Source organism: Scyliorhinus torazame, chromosome 2 (genome assembly GCF_047496885.1).
Source record: "Scyliorhinus torazame isolate Kashiwa2021f chromosome 2, sScyTor2.1, whole genome shotgun sequence".
In the NCBI taxonomy this organism is placed as follows: domain Eukaryota; kingdom Metazoa; phylum Chordata; class Chondrichthyes; order Carcharhiniformes; family Scyliorhinidae; genus Scyliorhinus; species Scyliorhinus torazame.
In genome coordinates, this window is record NC_092708.1 from 54,728,061 (window position 1) to 54,739,370 (window position 11,310).

The window sequence follows — 11,310 nt, forward strand, 5'->3', positions numbered from 1 at the left end:
CATAGAAGAAGAATGCTATAACAAGTTAGCATGAGCTTTGAAATGCATTAGCAATATTAAGGAAGCACTGATAAGGGCAGCACGGCAGCATTGTGGATAGCACAATTGCTTCACAGCTCCAGGGTCCCCGGATCGATTCCGGCTTGGGTCACTGTCTGTGCGGAGTCTGAATATCTTCCCCGTGTGTGCATGGGTTTCCTCCGGGTGCTCCGGTTTCCTCCCACAGTCCAAAGATGTGCAGGTTAGGTGGATTGGCCATGATAAATTGCCCTTAGTGTCCAAAATTGCCCTGAGTGTTGGGTGGGGTTACTGGGTTATGGGGATAGGGTGGAGGTGTTGACCTTGGGTAGGGTGCTCTTTCCAAGAGCCGGTGCAGACTTGATGGGCCGAATGGCCTCCTTCTGCACTGCAAATTCTATGATAAATAGAGGTTTTTTTGCTCTCTTCGTCAATCGCTTTGATTACCACTTGTTTAAGAATGCATTTGCATTTGGAGTCATTCTGTGTTTCAGTACTTTGACCTCTGCTTTCTAATAGTCAGTTTACTTACTGCAAATGTTTCTCTACATCTTCTTCCAGTCTCTAACTTGGGTGAAATTCTATCACTGTTTGCAACCAATAACCTCCCCTGTGTCCCCACCCACCCTTTGTCTCTGTGCTCTTTTCCCCAGTCATTCCCCCATGTCATGTGTCTCTGTGCTCTTCCCACTCATCCCATCTATGTCACATGTCTCTGTGCTCTCTTCCTCACTCATTCCCCCCATATCATGTATCTCCATGTTCTGTTCCCCAGTCATCCCCTCACCCCCAATTAAGCCTTTGCTCTCCAGTCCTTACCTCTGCCTTGTCTCAGCGTCCCTCCCTCGTCAAGCATTTGCCTTTCAGCCCCTTCCACCCCAGCCCCACCTTCCTGTTAATCTCACATGGAAAACCTTGCCTCTGACCATCCTCCCCCTTGGCCATGGTGGGATTTATGTGGCTAACGCGGCTGGTCAAAATGCCGTCCATTGTGATTTTTGCTGAAATTTGTTGAGAACGGAAATGGCTAGGTCCTTTCCGTGGGCAAAAAGCAATAACCAAACCTGCATAGGCTGCTGGTGGGTCCCTAAGTGGCATATTGCCAGAGGCAACCAATCAGTGGGCCAGCCGCTCAGCTGCATCACCACTAGGGGTGTCCATTGCTGATGTTGTAACACCAGGGAGAGGATCTACCAATGGCTGGTATCCTTCAAAGACAGTCAGTGTTTTTTAAAATTTATTTTAATTTTTATTTTGTTCGTTCATGGGACGTGGGCATCGCAGGATGTGCCAGCATTTATTGCCTATCCCTAATCGCCCTTGAGGGAAGTTCAGAGTCAACCACATTGCTATGGCTCTGGAGTCACATATAGGCCAGACCAATTGAGGGTGGCAGATTTCCTTCCCTAAAGGACATTAGTGAACCAGATGGGTTTTTACGACAATTCACAATGGTTTCATGGTCATAATTAGACTTTTCAATTGCAGATTTTTATTGAATTCGAATTTCACCATCTGCAGTGGCAGGATTTGAACTTGGGACCCCAGAGTACTCTGGCCAGCATTTATTGGAAGATGATAAGGCTAGCAGCCAGAACCTGGCAATCAGAGTTTCTAGGGGTGGGGTTTGTTCACAGGTCAATGCTTTCAGGGTGGCCATTACCTCTAGGGATCCTTCTCTGGTCCATACATCACCCATCAAGCATGTCCCCTGGCTCCAGATCATCGCCAATGAGTCGGAAAAATGTAGCCCATAGTTTCTGATGTAGGAAAACAAAGGTAGTTTTAAGGGATTTATAATTGTATTGGTAAACATTAAAAGTAAGGGGCGGAATTCTATGATAATGGGGTTATGTCCCCACACCCGCGGGAAAATGGGCACAAATCACTCTGGACTTTCCTGGAGAAAGTCCAGAGCGAGTCACTTACCTGAGAGGGGGCTAGCAGGGCACCGGAGTAGTCCCCGCAGCTCCGCTGCCAATATGGGGCCCTGCACTTCTGGCCGTGGGTCTGCGCATGCCCACGGTGGCGGCCCGGCGCAACATGGCAGACCCACACCGCGGACCGACCCCCACAATATAGGGCCTCCCCCCCCCCGAGATCGCGTGCGCCCACCGATCGTTGGCCCCCGATCGCAAGCCTGGCCGTCCTGGAGGCCCCGTCCTGTGACCGATCCCCCCCACCCCCACTAGGGCGGCCGCGGTCGGTGGAACCGTGAGTGAACCACACCAGTGGGAACTTGGCCAATTGCCGGCGGAGAATTGCCGCGGGGGCCTCTTTCAATGGCCCCCGACCAGCGCCACATCGTGCCCGAAATTGGCGGCGATTCTCCGGTCCCCAGTGAATCGCGGGAGCGGCGTCGGACCCGATCGCTGGTCTGGTGCCCATTCTCCGCCCCCACGCAGAGCGCGATTGCGGCGCAGAGACTCTGAGAATCCCGCCCCTGTATAGTTTTAAGTGAGCTAAATTTAATGTTTCTGTGCCTAGAAAGGTGAAACCTATTGTTAGATTCATGCTGGACAAAGGTGTCTGGGTGTTGGTTTCAAATCCAACTGTGATTCTACTGTGCTTGGAGAGGTCTACGTCATGAAGAGTAAATATACCAGCAGCTTAGCAACTAGGGCCTTATAACGCAGAGACATTTGTGATGTTAGTTTAGCTAATTTGATTGCAGTTGGAGATATGTATTGAGAGAGAAGGCAGCTCTCACAGATCTGCTAGATGCAGTTGATTTTACAAGACTAAAGTGGAAACATCTCTTTTAGCCTTGCTAGAAGAAACAACATACTATGGAGTAATGGATAAGAGGACAGATACTGTAAATCTTAAGTCCAGTTAGTTAAGAAAACTAGAGAAATTAAGAGACGTTTCCAAGAAGTCTGGAGTTAACGGAACAGAGGAAACTGGGCAGCAGAACAGATTACTATTCGGTGAAGTCACTTAAGAGTTGAAAATGCATTTGATCATGAGAGGTCAGAAATATATCTGCAGGTGTGATAAGGTTTGTGAGAAATTACTACAGTTTAGGACACATTATTTGAAATAATTGTGGAAATCAATGGCTGGGCCTCAGAGTTCATGTAAAAGCCTTTAAGACAAAGGAAACCTGAAGGGAGAGGTGTAAAACCTTGATGGAAGCAATGAAGGGAAAGCATAATTTGAAAGAGGTTTTGAAAGTGTGACTTTTGAAAGTAGAATTTTAAATCACTTCTGTGGAAGCTGGAGCTCAGTGAGACAAGGTGGCTCGCAGTATAAGGATCATCTGGGGGTATTTTGTGGAGTAATCACTCGGGTTTAGAGAGCAGTGTGTCTTACCACAGTTATCTTGTGTGCTTTAAAGGGACTTTGTGTGTTAATTAGACTATAGTATCTTAAAATGTACTTTGTAATCCATATTAATCCTAAAACCCATACGCAATTGTTAAACTAAGAGGAGAGTAAAGGGGTATTGTATCATAATCCAATTTTTCCATGTTTTATAAATGCTTTTTCCTTGTTAAAACTAACTAGCGGCCATGTGACTCTGTTCCTCCACGTTCTATTCTAAAATGTCACAATCTTTTAGGCCAGGGTTCCATTCTTGAATCTTCCCGTCCAGTTGTAACATCAACTGGGATCATAACAACCGATAAATGTCCGGAAGGATACACCATTCTTTGTTTGGCTTGTTTCAATGTGTCCTCATCATGAAATTGGTGAAATTTGAAATCTAATCACTACAAATAGCATGGTCTCAGTAAGAATTTATCTCAGGAGATTTATTTCAGGTACAAGACTGAAGGAACTGGCTGCTATTGGCAACTTAAGACCTAAATATTTAGAATGACATAATTTGATTACATTTAGAAATTGAATGTTCAGATTATTTTTGCACTCCAGTGAGATGTGCTTGAATCAAATATCTAATTAACTGTCCTACACTTACTTAAACTGCATTTTTGCGAGATTTATAAAACTGCGTGGTAAATCTAGATGACGTTCAATGATAATAGCACCAATGTAGTGCCTCTGAATGAGAATCACTGTTTTCATCTAATGTATTTTAAATTAAACGATGTGAATAGAAAAATATTCAATGTTCTACACATTTGCAAAAATTGTTTTTGTGGAATTAGAGTACAAATAATGTAACCATGTGTTTGAAAAATGCAAGAAAACACTCACTGTACTAATGATTAACTGAAGGAAGTATTCCAATACCCATCAGCATTTGCACAGAGATGCTCTCAAGCCTCCTTGTGGTCAGATCAATATAAAAGCTTTCTTGTTGCACCCTGGAAGTTTCTGGGGCAGCTCCTTGATCCTCTGGTACAATCAGTTTGAAGTGCAACTGCAAGTGATGCTTACATAAGTACTAGGAGCAGGGGTAGGCAATTCAGCCCCTCAGGCCTGCTATGGCCATTGAATACGAGCATGGCTGATCTTATCTCTGCCTCAACTCCACTTTCCTGCCCATTCACCATAGCCCTTCAACCCATTACTAAGTAAAAATTTGCCTATATTCTCCTTAAATTGACTTAATGCCCAGTCATCCACCGCACTCTGGGGTAGTGAATTCCACAGATTCATGCCCCTTTGAGTGAAGTAATTTCTCCTCGTCTCTGTTTTAAATCTGCTCCCCTTATCTTAAAATTATGACCTCTCGTTCTAAATTGCCCCACAAAAGGAAACCTCCTCTCTACGTCTACTTTGTCAAACCCCTTTATCGTCATATGTATTACTCAATTAGATCTCTCGTTCTTCTAAACTCAAGAGAGTACAGGCCTAAACAGCTCAATCTCTCTTCATAAGACAAAGCCCTCATCTCTGGAATCAATCGAGTGAACCTCCTCTGAATTGCCTCTGATGCAACTATATCACTCCTCAGGTAACAGGACCAGATCTGTACACAGTACTCCAGTGGGGTCGCTCTAATGCCTTGTATAGTAGCAGCAATACTTCCCTGTTTTTATATTCTATTCCTTTAGCAATAAATGCCAAAATTCAATCTGCCTTCCTTATTACCTGCTGCACCTGCGTATTAGTTTTCTCTGATTCATGCACAAGGACACCCAAATCCTTCTGCACTGAAGCACTCTGAAGTTCCTCTCCATTTAGATAAGTTGCCTTTCTATTTTTCTGTCCAAAATGGATAACAACACACTTATCCATGTTAAACTCCATCTGCCAAATTTTGGCCCAGTCCATATCCATCTGTAAATTTCTTATTTCTTTATTGCACCCATTTTACTTGAACTTGCATAGAATCCCCACAGTGCAGAAGGAGGCCATTTGGCCCATCAAGTCTGCACCGATCCTCTGAAAGAGCACCCTACATAGGCCCACTCTCCTGTCCTATCCCCACAACCCCACTTAATGTATACATCTTTGGACACCAAGGGGCGATTTAGCATGGACAATCCACCTAAACTGCACACCTTTGGACTGTGGGAAGAAACCAAAACATCCGAAGGAAACCCATGCAGACACAAGGAGAATGTGCAAACTCCACACAGTCACTTATGGCAGGAATTGAATCCAGTCTTTGGCTTTGTGAGGCAGCAGTGCTAACCACTGTGCCACCGTGCTGCCCCATTATTGCAGCCTATTATTTTCTGCAGAGCTGTTGAATAGAGCACATAATAACAAATGGTTGTGTCCAGATAAGTGAGGGAAGGGGGAGAAACTGTCAAGTAAAGACCCGCCTTATAGAAGCACACTGTCCTTTCTCCAGTCTATTGTATGAAAAGCCCAGAGCCAATCCATTCTAAAGGCCATACAGGATCTGGAAAGCAGAATAATAATATTATAATACAATAATATAATAAACACTGATTGTCACAAGTGGGCTTTAATGAAGTTACTGTGAAAAGCCCCTAGTCGCCACATTCCGGCGCCTGTTCAGGGAGGCCGGTACAGGAATTGAACCCGCGCTGCTGGCCTTGTTCTGCATTACAAGCCAGCTGTTTAGCCCACTGTGCTAAACCGGCCCCTATAGAAGGATGCCCCTAAAGGGCAGCTACATATTAATTGAGGATAGGAATTCATTTGGATGGTAAAACAATGCAAGCTATATCGGATTGGCCATCCACTAAATTTCACCCCTTCCAACCCCTGGCTACTGGGGTTATTTAGTTGATTTGATAATAATAATCTTTATTGTCACCAGTGGGCTTACATTAACATGTGTTCAAGTTAAATTCAGCCCAATTGATAATGAACAGCTTAATGCTTTGTAAGAAAATAGAACCTTTAAAATTCTTCACTATTATTGAGACTAGCTTTAATTAACTCAAGATCCATTAATTACTAGGCTTTAAACAGTAACTTGGGAGTGCAGAATTGAATATTGCTGAAGAGAGAGACATGTTGCTCAAAATTTCCATCTTACACCCATCAGGACAAATGCAAGAATGCCAAATTTCAAATGGTTACAACAATTTACACTACACGAAAAAAAGCTTGGAAAGTCAAATCTAATTGGCCATGGCATTGCCATGGTGAAAGCAACAGGGAACTACAGGCTCCCCAAGCTCTGGAGTAATTCAAAAAAGACACAAGGCTTGAATATATTCCTTTTGTTTGCAAAGAATAAAGAACAAAGAACAATACAGCACAGGAACAGGCCCTTCGGCCCTCCAAGCCTGCGCCGAGCATGATACCTGCCTAAACTAAACGTCTGCACTTATGGAGTCCGTATCCTTCAATTCCCACTCTATTCATATATTTGTCTCGCTGTCCCTTCAATGCCGCTATCGGAACCTGCTCCCACCACCTCCCCAGGCAGTATATATATATTTACCACCCTCTGTGTAAAAAACTTGTCTCGCACAACCGTTCTCAACTTTTCCCCACGCACTTTAAACCTATGTCCCCTAGTACTTGACTCTTCTACCCTAGGAAAGAGCATGACTATCCACTCTGTCCATGCCACTCAAAATCTTGTAGATCTCTATCAGGTCGTCTCTCAATGTCAGTCATTCCAGGGAGAACAGACCGAGGTTATCTAACCTCTCCTCATAGCTAATGCCCGCCATACCAGGCAACATCCTAGTAAGCTGCTTATGTACCCTCTCCAAAGCATCCACATCCTTCTGGTAGTGTGTTGACCAGAATTGTACACAATATTCCAAATGAGGCCTAACTCCTGCACAGCTGCAACATGTCTTGCCAGTTTTTATATTCAATGCCCCGACTGATGAAGGCCAGCATGCCTAACAGTGGCCAGGACTGGGGGCACAAAATGCACCACGAAATAGAAAGTGCATGTCAGAAAGGCAAGGTCACCGTGATCATGGGGGACTTCAATATGCAGGTGGACTGGGTAAATAATGCTGCCAGTGGACCCAAGGAAAGGGAATTCATTGAATGTTTACAGGAGGGCTTTTTGGAACAGCTTGTGATGGAGCCCACGAGGGAACAGGCCATTCTGGACTTAGTGTTATGTAATGAGCCAGACTTGATTAAAGATCTTAAAGTAAGGGAGCACTTAGGAGGCAGTGATCATAATATGGTAGAATTCAATCTCCAATTTGAAAGAAAGAAGGTAGAATCAGATGTAAAGGTGTTACAGTTAAATAAAGGTAATTACAGGGGCATGATGGAGGAACTGACAAAAATCGACTGGGAGCAGAGCCTAGTGGGAAAGACCGTCGAACAGCAATGGCAGGAGTTTCTGGGAGTAATTGAGGACACAGTACAGAGGTTCATCCCAAAGAAAAGAAAGGTTATCAGAGGGGGGATTAGGCAGCCATGGCTGACAAAGGAAGTTAGGGAATGCATCAAAGCAAAAAAGAAAGCCTATAATGTGGCAAAGAGTAGTGGGAAGTCAGAAGATTGGGAAGGCTACAAAAACAAACAGAGGATAACAAAGAGAGAAATAAGGAAAGAGAGGATCAAATATGAAGGTAGGCTAGCCAGTAACATTAGGAATGATAGTAAAAGTTTCTTTAAATACATTAAAAACAAACGGGAGGCAAAAGTTGACATTGGGCCGCTCCAAAATGACGCTGGTAATTTTGTGATGGGAGACAAGGAAATAGCTGAGGAACTAAATAAGTACTTTGCGTCAGTCTTCACAGTAGAAGACATGAGTAATATCCCAACAATTCCGGAGAGTCAGGGGGCAGAGTTGAATATGGTAGCCATCACAAAGGAGAAAGTGCTAGAGAAACTAAGAGGTCTAAAAATTGATAAATCTCCGGGCCCAGATGGACTACATCCTAGAGTTCTAAAGGAGATAGCTGAAGAAATAGTGGAGGCGTTAGTTATGATCTTTCAAAAGTCACTGGAGTCAGGGAAAGTCCCAGAGGATTGGAAAATCGCTGTTGTAACCCCCCTGTTCAAGAAGGGAACAAGGAAAAAGATGGAAAATTATAGGCCAATTAGCCTAACCTCGGTTGTTGGTAAGATTCTAGAATCCATTGTTAAGGATGAGATTTCTAAATTCTTGGAAGTGCAGCGTCAGATTAGGACAAGTCAGCATGGATTTAGTAAGGGGAGGTCGTGCCTGACAAACCTGTTAGAGTTCTTTGAAGAGATAACAAATAGGTTAGACCAAGGAGAGCCAATGGATGTTATCTATCTTGACTTCCAAAAGGCTTTTGATAAGCTGCCTCACGGGAGACTGCTGAGTAAAATAAGGGCCCATGGTATTCGAGGCAAGGTACTAACATGGATTGATGATTGGCTGTCAGGCAGAAGGCAGAGAGTTGGGATAAAAGGTTCTTTTTCGGAATGGCAACCGGTGACGAGTGGTGTCCCGCAGGGTTCAGTGTTGGGGCCACAGCTGTTCTCTTTATATATTAACGATCTAGATGACGGGACTGGGGGCATTCTGGCTAAGTTTGCCGATGATACAAAGATAGGTGGAGGGGCAGGTAGTATGGAGGAGGTGGGGAGGCTGCAGAAAGATTTAGACAGTTTAGGAGAGTGGTCCAAGAAATGGCTAATGAAATTCAACGTGGGCAAGTGCGAGGTCTTGCACTTTGGAAAAAAGAATAGAGGCATGGACCATTTTCTAAACGGTGACAAAATTCATAATGCTGAAGTGCAAAGGGACTTGGGAGTCCTAGTCCAGGATTCTCTAAAGGTAAACTTGCAGGTTGAGTCCGTAATTAAGAAAGCAAATGCAATGTTGTCATTCATCTCAAGAGGCTTGGAATATAAAAGCAGGGATGTACTTCTGAAGCTTTATAAAGCATTAGTTAGGCCCCATTTAGAATACTGTGAGCAATTTTGGGCCCCACACCTCAGGAAGGACATACTGGCACTGGAGCGGGTCCAGCGGAGATTCACACGGATGATCCCAGGAATGGTAGGCCTAACATACGATGAACTTCTGAGGATCCTGGGATTATATTCATTGGAGTTTAGGAGGTTGAGGGGAGATCTAATAGAAACTTACAAGATAATGAATGGCTTAGATAGGGTGGATGTAGGGAAGTTGTTTCCATTAGCAGGGGGACTAGGACCCGGGGGCACAGACTTAGAATAAAAGGGAGTCACTTTAGAACAGAGATGAGGAGAAATTTCTTCAGCCACAGAGTGGTGGGTCTGTGGAATTCATTGCCACAGAGGGCGGTGGAGGCCAGGACGTTGAGTGTCTTTAAGACAGAAGTTGATAAATTCTTGATTTCTCTAGGAATTAAGGGCTATGGAGAGAGAGCGGGTAAATGGAGTTGAAATCAGCCATGATTGAATGGTGGAGTGGATTCGATGGGCCGAATGGCCTTACTTCCACTCCTATGTCTTATGGTCTTATGGTCTTATGCCATATGCCCTCTTGAACACCTTATCCATATGCGTTGCCAATTTCAGTGATCGGTCGACATGCACGCCAGATCATGCCTGTAAGTACTCGCAAGAGCTCTACCATTCACTGTGTAATTCCTACATGCATTCGACCTTCCAAAGTGCATTACCTCACACTTGTCTGGATTAAACTCCATCTGTCATTTCTCTGCCCAAGACTCCAACCAGTTTATATCCTGCTGTATTCTCTGACAATCCTCTATACTATCCGCAATGCCACTAATTTTTGTGTCATCTGCGAACTTACGAATCAGACCAGCTATATTTTCTTGCAAATCATTTGTATACACTACGAACAGCAAAGGCCCCAGAATGATCCCTGTGGAATGCCGCTGGTCACAGCCTTCCATTCAGAAAAGCACCTTTCTACTGCTACCCTCTGTCTTCTGTGCCCAAGCCAGTTCTGTATCCAACTTTCCAGCTCTCCTCTGATCACATGTGACTTCACCTTTTGTACCAGTCTACCATGAGGCACCTTGTCAAAGGCTTCACTGAAGTCCATGTATACAACATCTACTTCCTTTCCCTCATCTACCATCTTTGCCACTTCCTCGAAAAACTCGATCAAATTAGTGAGGCACGGCCTCCCCTTCACAAATCCATGCTGTCCATCACTAATAAGTCTATTTGTTTCCAAATGTAAGTAAATCCTATCTCGAAGAATCTTTTCCAATAATTTCCCTAACAGTGACATAAGGCTCACCGGCCTATAATTTTGTGGATTATCCCTGCTGCTCTTCTTCAACAATAGAATAACATTGGCTACTCTCCAGTCCTCTGGAACTTCACTTGTAGCCAATGAGGATACAAAGATTACTGTCAAGGCCCCAGCAATTTCCTCCCTTGCCTTCCGCAGTATTCTGGGGTAGATCCCATCAGGCCCTGGGGACTTATATACTTTAATGCTTTTGAAAATGCCCAACACCTCCTCTTTATTAATATCAACATGACTCAGAATATCTACACACTCGACCCTGTACTCCTACCAAGTCCTTCTCTTTGGTGAATGCTGAGGCAAAGTATTCATTTAGTATTTCTCCCATTTTCTCTGGTTCCATACATAGATTCCCTCCAATATCCTTGAATGGAACAATCCTTTCTCTGGCTACCCTCTTGCTCTTTACATAGGTATAAAACGCCTTAGGATTTTCCTTAATCCTGTTTGCCAATGACATTTCATGACCCCTTTTAGCCTTCCTAACTCCTACTTTAAGTTCCTTCCTACTTGCTTTATATTCTTCAAGGGCTTCATCTGTCCTAAGCCTTTTGGACCTTACGAATGCTTCCTTTTTCTTTTTGACAAGATTCATGATATCCCTCGTTATCCAGGGTTTCCTTTACTTGCCACCCTTATCTTTTGTCCTCACAGGTACATGCCAGTCGAGTTGAAAGGTAAGTGGGAGGAGGAGTTGGGAGAGGAGATCGAAGAGGGGACGTGGGCAGATGCCCTAGGGAGGGTGAACTCTTCCTCTTCATGCGCGAGGCTCAGCCTCATACAGT